Below are 17409 nucleotides of genomic sequence, written 5' to 3'. Positions count from 1 at the left end.
ACTACTTTCCACTAAGCTCCATCATCTTATTGCATTCTCAACACTCCCTCTCAACAAGATATGGATTATCAGCAACCCCTATCTTGCCTTGGTGGTATTCGAATTTGCTCCTGGTGAGCGCCTTCGTCAAGATATCAGCATCCTGATCCTGCGTTGGAATGTATGAAAGTAACATGACTCTCCGCTGCACACAATCTCTTATATGATGGTACCTGATGTCAATGTGCTTAGATATATCATGAAATATAGGATTATCTGAGAGTTTAATATAACTCTGGTTATCACAGTAAATCACAGTAGGCTCAAGTAAGAACTGAACAAACCGACCAGGATCTTCCTCATCCATATAGCCTCGCATGCAGCCAAACCTGCTTCCATATACTTGGCCTCTGCTGAACTGAGTGCCATGGATCTCTGCTTCCTGCTGTACCAAGAAACTGTTGTCGACCCGATACTGAAGACCCCTCCTGATGTGCTCTTTCTGTCTGTTGGGCTCCCTGCCCAATCTGCATCCATGAAGCCACATAGCTTCACCTCATCCTCCTGTCTGTACCACAAACCATATCCTAGTGTGCCTCTCAAATAACACAATACATGCTTGCCTACCTTCCAGAAGAGCTTGGTTGGCTTAACCATAGTTTGTGAAAGATGGTTAACAGCATAGCATATATCGGGTCGTGTATTGACCAGATACATAAGCGACCCCACCAACTGTCGATAGACAGTGGCATCCACTTCTTCTGCTGAAGTGGCACCATCCTTCCTCCAACCTCCAGGAAGAGGAGTATAAATAGACTTACAGCCATGCATGTTGAACTTCTCCAGTATCTCCCGAGCATACTTACCATGAGAAACAAATAGTCCATCACTGGGCTGCCAAATTTCCAATCCCAGGAAATAATGAAGGAGGCCCAAGTCCTTCACTTCAAACTCCTTAGCAAGATCATCCTTGCATGAAAGTATCAACAGCTCATCACCTGTTAGAATCAAATCATCTACATAAAGTACAATGATAAGCAACTTACCCTCCACCACAATCTGGTATAGGTTAGGATCCGCCTCACTCTTGGAGAATCCAAGTCCGATGAAATAACTGTCTATTCGTGTGTACCAAGCACGTGGTGCTTGTTTCAACACATACAGCACTCTCTTGAGCCTGCACACATGCGACTCACTGCTGAAGATATCGAAACCTTCAAGCTGCTCAATGTACACCTCATCCTCAATGACTCCATTGAGGAACGCAATCTTCACATCCATTTGATGAATGTGCCATCCCATCTGTGCTGAGAGAGCAAGAATCGTCCGTATGGAAGAATACCTTGTGACAGGTGCAAAGGTCTCCTCATAATCGATCCCCTCTATCTGTGAAAAGCCTCGGGCAGCAAATCTTACCTTGTACTTCTCCACACTCCCGTCAGCTGCCTGCTTAACTTTGTAGATCCATCTCGAACCCGCCACTGATTTCCCTTCCAGTCTTGGGACAATCTCCCATGCACTATTTCTGACAATCGAATCATACTTTTCCACCATGGCGTCTACCCATGCGGGATCCTCCACAGCTTCCTCGAAATAGGATGGCTCAGTCACAACAAATTTTCTCACAAGAGCCATGTATCTAGTGTACCGATCGGGTGACTGTCTCTGCCTGCGTTGGGTTGTAGGTGGTCCTACAACTTTCTCTGCATCTTGAGCCAGTCGCTCAGCTTTTATCAAGCGCTTTCGCCCTCTAATGGTTAGTGCTGCATGAGTGGTTTCTTCCACTCCATAAACTTCATCCTGTGGCTGACCCACGTCCTGAAGCTCATCTTTAGGAACTAATAGCTCCTCATCTGCATGCAAGTGTGGCTCCCTCTCAAGTGAACACTTCATGGCTTTCTCCTCCTGAAATTTTATATCCCGTCACACAACAGTCTTGCCACTGTCTAGCAAATACACACGATAGTTGTGGGGCGTATCAGTGTACCCCACAAATATCCCAACCTCTACGGTCAGCTCCAACTTCTTCCTGGCATCCTTTGTCACATGCATGTAAACGTTAGCATCAAAAATCATCAAATGAGAAAGATCAGGCTTCTTACTAGAATAAGCCTCCTCGGGTGTACTCATGCCAAGTATCCTGTGAGGACAATGGTTCTGCACATATACTACAGTATTGCATGCTTCCGCCCATAAGTGAAGGGGTAGGCCCTGATCATGCAACATCGCCCGTGCAGCACCCATGATTGTTATGTTCTTCTGCTCAGCAACCCCGTTCTGTTGTGGGTTATGGGGAGCTATGAGCTCTCTTCGAATACCTCCTGCACCGCAAAAGTCCTTGAACTCACCAGAGATGTATTCACCACCATTATCGCTCCTAAGAGCCTTCACCTTCTTCCCCGACTCCTTCTCGACCAATGCTTTGAACTCACAGAACTTTGAGTATGTCTCGCTCTTCTTCTGCATGAAGAAGATCCAACACTTACGAGAGAAATCATCAACAAAAATCACATAATACATGTGTTTTGCTATCGAAGCTACTGAGAAAGGTCCACACACGTCTGTGTGAATTCTCTCAAGGAATGTCGTGGCATGACTATCCTTCTCGTGAAAGGTGGCTTTCACAAACTTTCCCAAAGTACACCCCTTGCACTGATCTGACTGTGCAAGAGTGCCTTTAGGAAGCCCTGTAGTGATCTGCTGCAGTACCTTCAAGGCTCCATGGTGAAGGTGACCCAATCTCCTGTGCCACATCTCGCCATCATCCCAGCTCACCAATCCTTCTGCCTTGAATGCCATTGTTGTGCAGCCATCTACATGCAACTGATAAAGGTTCCTTACTCGAACCCCTATCTTCTGGGTTTCTCCAGTTGTCTTGCTACGCAGGAAAGCCTTTCCCTCGCTAAAAACAACATCATATCCCTTGTCTTCTAACATTGCCACAGAGATAAGATTCTTCTTCAATCATGGAACATGCATCACTTCCTTCAATATGAAGGGTTTACCAGACTCCCTCTCAAAGGAAATGGTACAGATATTGGTCGCACTGTATCTACCATCATTGCCCATCTCGATGTGCACTCCAAGATCTTTCTCCCCCAGATCAGAAAACAAATCTCGATCTCCTGTCATGTGAAAAGACGCACCACTGTCCAAGAACCACACTGATCCCATGACACTTGAAACCAAGCATACGATCAATGAAAAATCAAGCTCAAACTGCGAGGCTAGAGCCTCTCCTGTAGCAGATCCAGTAGCTTGCTTGTTCTTCTTCTTCTGTGGACAATTAGTGGCATAGTGTCCGTGCTGGTGACAGTGAAAGCACTTCACCTTGAACATGTCCTGCTTCTTTCCTTTCGCACCAGACTGAGAAGCTTTCTTGCTCTTCCCCTTCTTTTCTTTGGCAGCCAAAGCACAATTTTCTTCATCAGTTCCCTTTGATGAAGATTCGTCCCTGGTATTCCGCCTGATCTCCTCCTGCACAAGATCTGACCAAACTCTCTCCCATCCTGGCAATTTCTCCCGACCATTGACAGAGTCCTGATAGGAATGTCAACTCTTCGGAAGACCAAGGAGAGCCAAGCTCACTAAGTCCTCATCATCGACAGTCACCCCCACACTTCCCAGCTCATCCCTACACTGAGTGAACTTTGTGAGATACTTGGGAATACTGTCTCCCTTCTCGCATTTAATGTTTCTAAGTTTATCCTTGAGTGCCAGCTTCCTCTGGTCACTCTTGCTTTTGAATAGATATGTCAACGCTTTCCACATCAAGTATGGAGAAGCCTATCCATGCAGGCTGGACACAATGTGATCCTTCACGCCCTCCAATAGAATCCTTCGACACTTTGCTGTCTTCTTTTTCCAAACCTCAGCTTCCGCAGCATCAGTAGGCTTTGGGACCTTAGCCGCTATGAACTCCTTCAGCCCATTATCATCTAACACCGCCTCCATCCTATCCTTCCATGCAATATAGTTCGAGCTGCCCTCAAGAGCATACTCCAATCGCAATCCGTTGGAAGACATTGAAACGTTGACACCAAGAAAACACTGCTACAAATTCGAATTCCACCAGCTCAACAACTCAACCACCTCAAATCTAAAATTCGTGAGAACAAAGTATTTCTCATACAGAGATTGACTGTATGGGCTTTTACCAGATATCTCACCTTCCAAAGGAAGGATGAATCCAGAGGCTACCTAGCCCGATTACAGACTCTGCCTGAAGAAATAAGATGTAAGCACTTTCTGAATAGTAGATATAATGATCAACGGCTCTGATACCATGTAGAAATTTTGAATAATAAACATTTATTCAACAGATATTATCCCAATTATACACTATTGTGGAATACATGCACAATACATAATCTCCTCTACATTGATCATCAATTTAGCAGCATCAAAAACAATGAAACATCAATCGCGTGCACACATTAACACAGTATGTGACCCGGGGAAAGCATACAGTTGAAAACCCCACACTATTTGTATATTATAATGATTGAGAACATGTAACAATACATAGTACAATACTCCTCTCAAGTACTCAGTACTATCTCCACCTGTTACACACAAAACTAGCTCAGATCCGAACAAGTCACAGGTTCAAATCTCCTCCGTTGCTTTGCCTGCCTCCACTGCACAATGCCAAAGTGAAAATCACATGAGCACAGGCTATAATTTACTTGGTATTGGCCCACACTGTGTAGTCCTCATTGGCATTACTCAATCCCACTGATTGTGCAAGATCTCATGCACAACTATAGTCACAACTGATATCAATCTCAACCTCTAACACCTGTCTCCACTGAACTGTACATGCACTGAGTTAACTGATGTATTTCTTTAGTTGCTTTATGAGTTAATAATTAGTGAATTAATTAATATTTAATTCACACAACTCATCACTAGTCTATTTGCAGTTAGACTAAATACAACTAGTTCAACCAAGTCAAACTGAACACAACTCCATCAACTCCACCAAACTCAACCACATGAGTTCTAACTGAAGTCTTGCATGCAATAGCTCAACTGACCCACAAAGAAAGCGTATTTCCTTCTGACAGCTACATGTGCCACATCTGTAGCTCAAACTGAAGTGCTCCAAGAGGATAAGATAATGTTTATAGTCCAAATATTATTATGAGACAATAATATTTGATTGTTCTATTTTTAGCCTGGCAGTCTAAAAATAGACTCTGATCACTCCGATGTGAACCAAAAATAGAATTCCATCTATTTTTCCCAACATGACCAATCATCCATAAACAGCATCCTGCAACTCATAGACCATGATCCATATGTCTAAAAATAGACATAGTCTAAAAATAGACTTTGCGCCAAAAATAGCCTGTGGGCCCACTTAGTGAAGGTGACTTCTTTCCACTAAGCTCCATCATCTTGTTGCATTCTCAACGGATTAAAGCTACATTTTCTTATCTTGCAAATTGATGATGAAAATGTGCATGATGTAGTTCACATTATTGTTGAAAGATGCTTATGTTGTAGATCTCATATAGTGTATGATGATTTTTGATGACTATCATGGTCTTATTGAGGTCTTTTATCTTAGTTATAAATATTGTATCTCTCTCGATGTAAAGGTCATATAAAGACCTATGTTACAAATCATTGTAAATTTCAGTCATGTATGGACTATTGTGGTTAAGTCATGTAATCCCATCTTTTTGGGCATGTGCTGTAATGTTGAGTTAAATATGTAACTCCACTGTGTTGGGTGATCAATGTAAGCATGAGGCATTGCTGATAAGAAAGGCCATGTCTGGTTGAGTCATATAGTCATGTACTTCTTTGTATATCTTCAGAAAATTTAGCATTTGCTAAGTGGGAGCATGGTTAGTATTCAGTGTTCATACTCAGTGGATCAAATCAACATTGCTCATGTTAGCAAAGGGAGAGAAGCCTTAATTCATCATTTGCCAGTCCTTTTCCCTTGATGTTAAAGGGGGAGACAAATTTGGTGTTTGGAGAATGCTTAGTATATCTACAGATGTGGTTACATGTATCTACAGGTGGTGGTGACCAAACACCAAATTGGTTGCCATAAAGTCCTAAGGGGGAGATTGCTCGCATTATGAAAAATGTGTTATCATTGATGGCAACCTATTTAATAAATATGTCAGCATGATGGTAGCAGGATGAGTATTTTGGGAAGTACATATGTGACAGAAAGATTGGACAAAGGAATATCAATTCAGAGATAGAGGAATGATAAAGATGAAGTTTGAGGAAGTATATTCAGGTTCTGTAAAGAAAATTCACATACATACGCAACTATAGTGAAGAAAAGTCACATATATGTAGGTTTTGTGAAGCAAAGTCGCATACATACGAAGGTTTGGTGAAGAAAAGTTGCATATAAGCAGGTTCTATGAAGAAAAACCACGTACATACATAGGTTTGGTGAAGAAAAATTGTGTATAGTTTCCGCACCATGGTATTCTAAATTCCAGAACCCTTTACCATGGTATTGGCCCATAGTAATGAGCGCAGTAATGGACATTTGATCCCGTCAAAGAATACCATCAACATAACTATGGAATTGACCTAAGGTATTGGCTAAGGCCCAAGCTATATAAGGAGATGGAGGTCAAAGTACTAAGTGTGCATGATATGGGTTATTAGTGAATAGTTTGATCTTAGATAAGTATGCACCGGGGAGTATGATGATGGATCAGATCCGATAGTTTTGAAGTTACTATACATTGAATAATTTGCTTATGGGTTGGTTTGATCTGTGATGATAATGTTTTAACCTGAGTTTGTTACTATGTATGGGTTTGATAGAAGTTATGTTGTGCAGCAAAGGTATGAGTCAATAATTACATTTTTGTATGCAGGTTTGTTATAGAAAAAGCGCGTACATACGCGGATCAGATTTTGAGTAGTAGTGTATTGATTTTTCAGTATGGAAATATATTTACGGGGGTATCAAATATGAAATCCGTGTACATACACGGAAGTGTTTTGTAAGGGTCGTGTACATATGCTAGGGTTTTGTTGAATATGGTGTCTCATCAACTTGATCAGTCGTATTGTGCTTGTTGTTGTCTGTTAATGAAGTCTTTCATGATGATTTGGGTTTAACAATGATGGTTGAGGTTAAACGATTTGTGGAATGATTTGTTGAATAGTAATTATGTTGCTATCTATATGTGGTTCAAAGATCTGTGATTGGTTTTGTAAGTGATTTAGTGAGTATTTCAGTATGACAGTGATTCAGTTTCAGGGTTCATTGTTTTGAGATCTGTACGCAGGTATGCTTCATGGAAAATGTGTATATACGTGGATATGCTTAAGAACAAAAGGGTATATATTTTGATATATGGTTCATCAGGGTTTGTAGTGAGATAATTTGTTTTCTATGATGAATAGTATGTGGATTGGTATTTTGGTGAATGGATTTACAACAATCTAACTGCTTTGGTTGTTTGAGGTTTATTTGGGTCTTAGTTGGTACAGTGATTAAGTGATTTGATATGATGATTGGTTTTAGTTTTATTATTTGATATTAAGCTTGAATCATGGTGGTGGGTCCAGTCTAAAAATTTGATGAAAAGAGGCCTACAGGTTTTGATGTTTTGAATCAGGTGGATCCAGTATGAAAATTATGAAATGTGGTCCATGGATGTGCTGAGGGTTGGAGCCTTTAGTAAGGGATTCAAATCTTCCTTTGAGTGGTAGCTGGTAAATTTGATCAGGGGGTTGGAGCTCCCTTCCGGTGGGTGCCGGTAAACGAGATCCAACCAATGGGTACAGGAGAACAAGAGAAGGTTGTAGCCTACTACAAGAGGGTGCCTATGTGATAGTGTGATTCTACTCCCGTACAAGATTTTAAGAAGTTTTTAATTATAATAAAATATGAAAGCAGAGATGATAGCGGTAGTGGTATTCTCCCACATTGGGTTTCCACCTAAAAATCTCAGTGTTCATGTGTGTTGATATATCACTTACGTGTAATGATTTATTTTGTTCTTACTACACATGGTTAATATTTTATTAATGTCTAAATAAGTACTGATGCACTAGTTCAAGTTAAATAGATGATGAATTAGTTGAAAAGTTAGTTAACTGGATATACGCTACTTATCCTCATCACAGTCGCGTTCATATGTTGGTTCACTGAATTAAAGTCGTTGTAGAGCTATAAAAAGGGTCTCTTTCACCTCTAATTATCTCACATTAATATGTCAATCGGGAGCGTTTTGTTATTTCAAAGAGCGACTCAATCTGAGGCTATTTGTTAGAGTAATGCTAGTAATACAGCGTTTAACAAAAATACAAGAGTAAACGGATGCATGTCTATAACTAAGTTACTTCAAATGACTAAATCACACACTCTTAAAGCCAGGAAAATTTATCAGTCAAGGGTTCGACAGCAATAGCCCATCACTTTGGAAACTGATGGAAAGGAAATTAGAGCATGGACCACGGTCTGGGAGCTAGGCAGTAAATACCGAGGCTCGCTACAGCCATAGATCGTCTCTCACACCAAAATAGCAAATGCGAGTAAATGAAACGACAGGTAGAAAAATGGAACAGCAAATAAGAAATCGAACAGCAAATCTGGAATGGAACAGCAATGCTAAAATGAAACAGCAATTCTGAAATGGAACAGCAATCGAATAACTAAACCTCGCGAGCAGTAATCAAGCTTTATCCTACCAACTCAAATGCACTCGTTGCAATCAAACATCAATCTTTCATTCTCCATGCAAATCAAGCAGCACGCACTAATGGAACAGCATTAATTACTAATAAGTTATGGAACAGCGTTTGGAAATCATACACACACACAACACACTTGAAGAGTAATCTGATTTAGCACCAATCGTCATCAACAGGAATACAAATGTGTTTCAAAATGGAACAGCATTACTACTGAATCATAAAGAACACAACTTTCAGATAAATTCCACAACACGAATATACAGCATAAGAGCTTTGTAACAAAATAGTAACAATGTTCAATTAAGTCTAATAATATTCAATCAACTCTAAAAGTATTGGTGATATAATGCAGAGTCAATATAACAGTTATTGTCTGTAAAAACCTTAATGAATGAATCTTAACAGAGCATATGATGTAACTTATAAAGCATATCAGATTACCAACTAATGACGGTAAGCAAACCACGCAGAAATCAAATCGTAGTGATACAGAAGCAAGTGTCCTCCGGGGCCGGGCCCTTAGCCTCAAGGGTACACCGCTTTAAGTTAATCCAGACGCAGAGATAAGATAATCACCAAGTTTATATTAATGCATAAAACAGAAAGTACAATGAGCCAAGTTCAACGAGACTCGATGATCAAAGTTCAATCTTTAACAGAAAGTTTCATAAAAGCATAATCCCCCAAAGCTAACAGTTTCGTCCCTTTATATAAGGGCGACGGCGGAGATGTCTAAGCAATAAGATAAATAAAGCAGTTGTTAATCCTTAATCACTTCTTTTCTCCTCCGTCGAGCTGGTGCCTTCTCCTCCTTTTTCAGACCGGTTTGCTTCAACCTGCTTAGCATCGTTTGCACTCGATCCTTCATCAAAGGGACAACAATTACCCTGTTCTTGTCTTTTTATTTGGAATAGAAGCTCCTCGTTTTTACCCCTTCCTGCACAGGAGAATGAAAACTATCAGCGGTTAAGTCTTGCATACTAATCCCACATGTTTTGTTATAATTCTTTATTGTTTTCCACGTTCATGATGCAAAAAGATTCACAAGTCCCACTGAAAAGCCATTGAAATGATCATCAAAAGCATACCATTTTAGTACTCCACACACCCCCCTGCTTACCCTGTTTCATGCCCTCATGAAAACGTTGTAGTTGACATGCAAAGCAGTGAGAGAATAGGCTGGAGAAGGAATCTCATGCGAAGGCCTACAACCATGGTGAGTGACTAGGTAGTCAAAGAACTGGCCTGTTTCACCCTCAGACATCTCATATAGGGCTTGGTATCTGGGTGCAGGGTGCCAGATAATTGGATTGCGGAATCTATATCCTAACTAGGATGGCCCTGCCCTCAAAATGCTTTCGCCATAGAGGTTCAAACAGTTGGCATCTAATTGAAAATTATCATACTTAAATGGATCCCTGAGTTGGATGTTTGGATTAGAGATTCGGTACCGAAATTTGGCTGCATCAATGGCGAGGTCTTTGATAGAAAGAAAATATTCTAAACTTTGTCGAATGAGTGCCTCATGCATGGGTCCTAACGTTTCGATGACACCCGGAATTCTCATGAGGTTTCTATGTGCTTTCCACAACTGTACTGGGTCCCTAGGCTCAGCCCTTACCCACAAGTCTAGGCCATTTTCCTGCCTCTGGAAAGTATTATAGGCTTTGAGCCATTTAATCTTATTAACCTCGAATGAGATGAATGCTTGCAATTGGATGTCTCCAACAAAAGGGCCAGGGTTCAGTTCAGTCTCCTGGTCTAGCACGAGGTTATGCAAATAGAATTCACATAGAAATCTCTGGACCTTCGCCCCATAATGTTTACAACAGTCTATAAAGTCATGGACAGTGTTAATTTGTACGGGGCGCTTCCTTTAACAGCTTTTATTTTTAATTGTAAGTATCGTTCCAGTAAAAACAGAGCATAGTTTTTGGCAGGGGCCCTACATGCTAAAACGTCATTGTATAAAGAACACATGGTATCCATCTGCTTGATAACAGTATCTAGCCTACGAGTTACCTTTGCAACTTTCTCTTGTTCCTTTCGCCACCCTTCAAAGGCCTGGCTTTTGGATTGATTGATGTTCCTTAGTTGTTGTTGTAGTTCTTCATGCTTCTCGCGAGGGACCATTTGCTCTCTAAGCCTTTGTGCTTCTTGCTGAGCCTGTTTCAATCCCTTGCGCAAGGTCACTATCTTTGGATCTCTTCTCCATGCAACAGTGGAGGCCGGGAGTTTTACCTGAACTTTCTTATTGCGTTGTTTTGAGTTCAGAACCCTTATCACCCCTGAGGGTGGTGCCTCCATCTGAATTTCCTTGTTGTCCGTTTCTTTTTTAACATGAATATCAGCTTGTTGTTGTTCCTTTTCAAATGGAACAACAGTCTGTTCCTCAGCATCATTTGGAATAGCAGCTGGATCTTCAGCATCATTTGGAACAGCAGTTGGATCTTCAGCAGGGTTTTGAACAGCAGGGCGATTTTTGGTCCTCCGCCTTTTTATCTTGCGGATTTTTACTACAGTGGTCATCTTTTTCTTCCCTGCGGTCTTCCTTACCCTCTGCCTCGCTTTCAGGATCTTGATCTGCTGGTGGAGCTGGGCTATTATGCTCAATAATCTCCGTTGTTCCTTTCGTAATTCCCTAATTTCTAGCGTTTTATTAGAAGGAACAGCAGGATTTCTACTGCGTTTTGGGCCGTGACTAGTCCTTGGATCTTTCTCCTGGGGTGCTTCTTCATTGTTTTGTGCTGGTTGTTCTGGGGTAGGAACCCTAACTGGTTCTGTCACTTCTTGGGTGAATTCTTTTTCTATCCCTACTTCCTCCGAAATTTCCTCTGGTGCCTTGGGAACAGATTATTCCCGTTCAGTGTCTCCTATCTCCTCTTCATCATGAACAGGCAGATTTCCTTCTTCTGCCTCTTCTGCATGTGGTTTTCGGATGCATCTTCTTCCTGGGGCTTTCCGTGGAGGTTTGATGGCAGGGAAAATTTTAAGAACCCCCCCCAAATTTATAAATATAATAATTGGGCGAATCTCCATGGTTTATAGGAAAAATGGAAGGCGATTTTATCAATAATATAATATGTATATATAATTTTCTGGCGAATCTCTCACCAGGCATGGCGAATATTTTACTCAATTATAAAATCTTGTAAGAACTTGGCAAGTCTTTCACTAAATAATAAAACTTTGTAAAGTCCTAGTGAATTTTAGCATTGTGAACTCTTAGAGAATTTTTTGAAGAAGTATAAAACCATATATGATAAGAACCACATGGTGGCAATATCACTATTTTTTTTCACATTTCCACGACATGGAACTTGTCTATAAAATTATAAAAAAACCAACCAAGTCCCTTATAATATGTAGGTAAGCTTATAACAGAGTCTGATACCTCTATTATGCTTGTCTTCATTCAAGTGTCATAGCTGCTATACTTAACACTGTGAATCACAACTCTCTCAGAACTCAACTCTATAGTGTACTTAAAACCTTTGGAAATTGAATCTGACAACTCTATAAAAAGGATTAGTGAAATAGAAGCTTTTGTGAATGAGCCCACTAACTATCACTTCTAAACAATCAATCTAGACTATGAAGTCTTCCATCTTGATCACAATCGTGCTCACAATCAAGGGAGTGTGATCACCTGGCCTGACATAATGGCCATCATAGCTTCCCTGCCAATACACAAGTATGTTCCTGTTTGCAGTTAGAAAAATTACCCAAATTACAATCTATTTACTCCAGCCTATGTTGGAAAGTTATAGAAGGATGACTAGTGCAATCAATCCATTCCTTTTAGCCCTGGATTTGTTTCAGTTTAAAACAGAAGTATACAAATATACTTGTCCAATGTCTACTGCTACTGAGCATTAGTTAATTCATAAGAAAGTATGTAAACACACAAACATAAATTCACACTCATGAATATCCCAACTTTCTATCAAGTTCTATGACTAGTGATGGAAATCACAATTATTTTCAAAATCCTGGAATCATGCCTAAGCATCCTCTATGAATGACCCAATGCCTTCCTGGTTAGCTGTCTACATTAAAGTTGCAACAAACAATATGACATTAGGCATGGCTTGAAAGTAACAAACCGCTGCAGAACTCAGGCATAGATGGCAAGTGCAGACCGCGTTTTCAAGATATCGGTTAGAAAATCCATAGCATATAATAGCACAAATTGAGAAACTCATAATCTCCTGTCTGTTGAATATTGTAGCCAATTTTCTCACAGATTATACTGCAGAGCATAAAACTGCTGATAAATTAACATAACACACAGGCTTCATATTCCTTGTATATGGCTTCATATTCTTTGTTTTTCTTCAAGTTTGTTGCTTTACAAGACTTAAATTATTCCTTCTGAATTTGTTTTACAAGACTTAAATTATTAAAGATAATAACAAATCTTCCCAACCATTCAAGATAAATCTGATTTAACTTGAATGCACATATTCTTTATTTCCATTATCTAAATGTTTTACTGTCATGAAAAATATATATTTCCATCTCAACATGAGCTAGCAAGAGTGCCTGTATGTAACATGATATAGTGGATGAAGGAGCCAACAATGAACCACAAAAGGAGCATATTGTTGCATCTGAAAAAGCTTATGGGGTAATGCTATTTCCTTGTAGTATTTATTCATTTATTTCTAAATCTAGGGTATTGAATCTAGCAAAACATGATTTGAATTATAGCTGTTATCTTAGGATAAAATAGGGGCTACTTGTTACTTGAAGAGGATAGCATTTCTCTCTATCCGTATAAAAAAAATTCTGCTCATGATATCATTTTATGTTAATTGGATATTGACAGTTTGTATTTAGTTTATTTCAGCGTTTTATTCTAGTCATTCATATATAATCTCTTATGTTATTGGTCATACATATATTATTGTTAACCTATTACTATTTATGTAGTTCAATCATAATTGATTCTTCAATATGTAAGAGGATGGCACATAGATATAGGCATCGAATCTTCTGTACATTCATTCTGAAAATCTTAATATAATTCTCCTATTCTCTCTCCTACTTTCTTTGTGAGGCCAGTGTATGTACATTTTTAGAATATCTCTTCATCATCTCATCTCACCTATTTGAATCTTTGTTAAGTTGGCAAGTTCATATTTGGCAAATTGTGCTATGAATGTTTAATGCTTTCTTTGTTCAACACTTTTCATTGGAAACTAGACTTCTATTAATGTTGAAACATTATGCTGCCTCTCTATTTTTCTATTAAAATGTATGACTGAAGTCTGAGACTGCCAAACCTCAAGCTTTGTTGCCAACAAAATGCCTCACTAGGCAGAGTAATTAACCCCTTAAACTACATGTTCCACAATCTGGGTAGACTAGGGTATGAGGGACTACAAAGCCCTTAACAAAAAAAGGAGGATACCTGCATGTTTACTGTTTGATCCAAACACTTTAACATAAAACAAAGGATATAAAAACTTCTGCATGCATTCCTTCAATGGACAGAGTTAACATGGCAGTGATTCAGGAAAAATTGGAAAAGGCGCTTTACACAGTTGAGTGCTAGTAAGGGTAGCTCTACTTGTCAGGAATATCAAGAACCAAGTAGCTCACTGTAAGAAAATGGTTAATGCTAAGGATGGTCCACCAACAGTGTTGTTCAACTAAATGAAGAGTTGAACTGTAGGCCACTGCTTACAAGTTTGGAGGACCTTGGAAATGGTGTTCTTCCCAAGAGTTGAATCTCGAACAAGTGGCACCAGCCTACATGGTCCTTGACTTCAATCTGTGCATAATGTCTGGCACTTTGATCTACAGAAATGGCATAGAGGTGGTATATAATGTAATTGTGTCCTTCAGAACATAGATTGGTTGTCATCAATGTGCCACCGCAATGGCCAACTGGTCAGGAAGAATACACAGCCCCTCTTCTACTGCAGAAACCCTGTTACGGGTTAACAAGAAGAAAGAAAAAACCAAAAAAAGAAGATCAAAAATCCAACTTTAGCCTGAACAAAAATGTGGCCATGCAAAATAAAGAGGGCCTAGTGCAATACTTGCACCACTCTGAGAAATGAATTGGATCTTTTTAAAGGTAATTTCTGGTTTAGCCATTACCTTTAAAAACTAACCAAGGGAAAACATTTACAGAAGTTCTAATATTGTAAGCCTTACCATTTCCTTTTCATTTGTCAAGTTTAATTTCCACATTTTTTATTTCAATGAAACATTAAAGGTTGCAAACTTTGTGGTTATGATCCAACTGGTAGAATAAGGATGACTTTCTATGAAGCTCAAACCACTCATAGGACCCTTTAATACCACGGGGTCTACAAAACCACAAGACTGACATAATAGATTTCATGCTTCAAGAAAACAGAAATACTTCAAGCTTGACTTCCATTACATTTTTTTACACGCACTATATGGTCTACCCTGTCCTCTGAGATGGACAGAGGTTCTTTGTGAAGACACACCAAATACAACCGAGTGATTTATGGCACAATGATTAAATAATGATAAGCCAACAAAATATGTACTATTAAACATAAGATATGCTCACTCAAGGGAAAGATTACTAGCCGAGGATTTATACTCCAAACACCTAATTGGAAGTTGGTTTATGTGGCCTCAAACCAAATGCACTTGGACTCATATTTTTTCCTTGACTAACCAGGGGAATGCCCGAATGCTTTTCCCCTCTGTGAGGGCTATGTGTCTGTCTGATCTCACTTATACGGGGGCTATATATTTGTTTAGCTTCTGCAACTTGGGGACTTAATGCAGACTCGGATCCATGAATTGGTGTGCAATCACTCAAGCTAGTTATCCATGGACTATATGTGTGTTTGACCTCACCGCGACTTCATGTAATCATCTCATCCAAAACTTCGCCATCATTTGCACCTGTTCCCATGCTTCCTAGTCCGAACCCCTGAATTCCAGCTTCCTGCAATCAATATATGTTACAGTTCAATTTATTATTGTTCATGTTGCAGGGCTTATGAAATAGAATTGAGTAATATTTTTAAAATTTGTTTGATATGTGTCTTGCACTCACTGTTATATTGCATGGCATTCCAGGGGCTTCTTCATACTCTGCTGCATCCAATTCTTGAAGATGTGCTCCTTTGAAAAACTTGGGAAGGATATACTGCCTCGCTGGGACTAACAAGTTACAACATGATTAGTAGTGGGAAGAGAACACCATCTATAGGCACCCATGTGATACCAAAACATGCCAACAAATAACATGTCTGGAAAATGGTGAAAGTGGCAATTGTCTTGAAAGGCACCGTTTCAAGAAATGTAGCATGATACTCCTAAAGTTCTCTGTAACCATCAGTTCAACATTGATCATCTTTGAAAACTATAGTACAAGCATTAAATTCAATCACAATATAGTTTGAATAAAGTTCATACTTGTATCTACGGCTTGGAGCAGTGAAAAGAAACAATAGCCTTTCCCAAAATTGATTTCCTGGCAAACTCTCTATGGCCATGAAGGCAAAGTAACCCCAAAGCACAGAAGTTGGGATCTTTCTAATGATGGGCATTACTACAAGGCAGCCAACCACCATCAGAGATTGCAACAAATTACTCAATTGCTGTTCTTTCACCTCAACAAGAAGCAGGTCATCCACGTCCTTGTCAACATTAAAAATTGATTCATCAACTGGGGCATCCATATTCCCAGTACTTGTGGCCAACTGAATTGTGGACTCTTTCAATTCCTTAAGTGCCTGCATAAATGGTTGGGACATGACAAGACAAATAAATAAAGGGAGAGGAAAATTAGATAAAATGAAACACCCAAACTCAAAAATAAGACCATTACCAAGGCAGGTGGAGGCTGATAAACCATTGGGGTCTGCATTTGCTCATAGGCTTCTTGCATGTTTCTGTATAATTGCCCTAAGGTTGAAATTTTCTGCATACTTTTCCAGATTGTTGTCACTAACTTGCTAAGCACCAACTGTAACAAACGTACTTGTAAGTTACTCGTCTATAAAATGTCTGAATTGTGTCTTTTCCCTGAGAAGTTGCAATTGATAATTCCAATATATTAGTACCTAATGTTTGAGGGTAGCTAAGCCTTTCATGTGCATTGGAGATTCAGGAATAACACCATTTGAAGGAGGTATGCCAACAATACCACATAAAATAGTCTGTCACAATAAAAGGAAAATTTATGAATCCACTAGAGATTTTTTATGGAGGTGAAAACAAAGAATGAAGAGTTAGATCAAGATGTCTTCAGGAGAGCAAAAGCTCTTCCAGAATAGGGTAGCCAGTGATAGTTGAACCTAAACATGAACCCTGACAAAAATTACAACATAGTTCTAAATAATATATATTTACTGTGGTAATGGGCCTTGACACAATCTCTGCAATAATGGCCCTGCTTGATACAACATCATTTTTCAAGGGTTTTTTGTGAAGTTTCCTTTAAACTTTTCTATGCAGACTTCTTCCCTTTCTTCTTAGTGATTTCAGTGTAAGTGCTCGGTATACACTCTTTTAAGTGAATCTGTTCCAGCAATGTTCTTTCTACAGTAACATTCCACCAAGAAAGTTAGCCACTTTATCAGTGGCATTCACACTGGTCACAAATGGCTGAAACATTTTTTTCAACCATTGGAACAGTGGCACTATGAACTTTAGGATCAATTCTATCATCAACTGCTCCAAATTGATCTTGCACATCCTGAATACGTATCGTATAAACAGTGATATACACAA

General features: G+C 39.5%; 1 long non-coding RNA gene across 1 annotated transcript; it reads right to left on the bottom strand.

The window, feature by feature from the left end:
* Positions 1-15016: 15016 nt before the first annotated feature.
* On the bottom strand, positions 15017-16217 carry LOC149168597 (uncharacterized). The gene is made up of 3 exons (XR_016259333.1): positions 16090-16217; positions 15728-15999; positions 15017-15616 (listed from the first exon to the last, which is right to left on the bottom strand). It is a non-coding gene; the product is annotated as an uncharacterized LOC149168597 (long non-coding RNA).
* Between the last annotated feature and the right edge of the window lie 1192 nt (positions 16218-17409).

This window comes from Pinus tabuliformis, chromosome 4_2 (assembly GCF_031772625.1).
Source record: "Pinus tabuliformis cultivar Carrire ecotype Pingquan chromosome 4_2, CPIR1, whole genome shotgun sequence".
Lineage (NCBI taxonomy): Eukaryota > Viridiplantae > Streptophyta > Pinopsida > Pinales > Pinaceae > Pinus > Pinus tabuliformis.
Note: the sequence above shows the minus strand (reverse complement) of the source record. Positions and strands in the feature narration are given on the sequence as shown.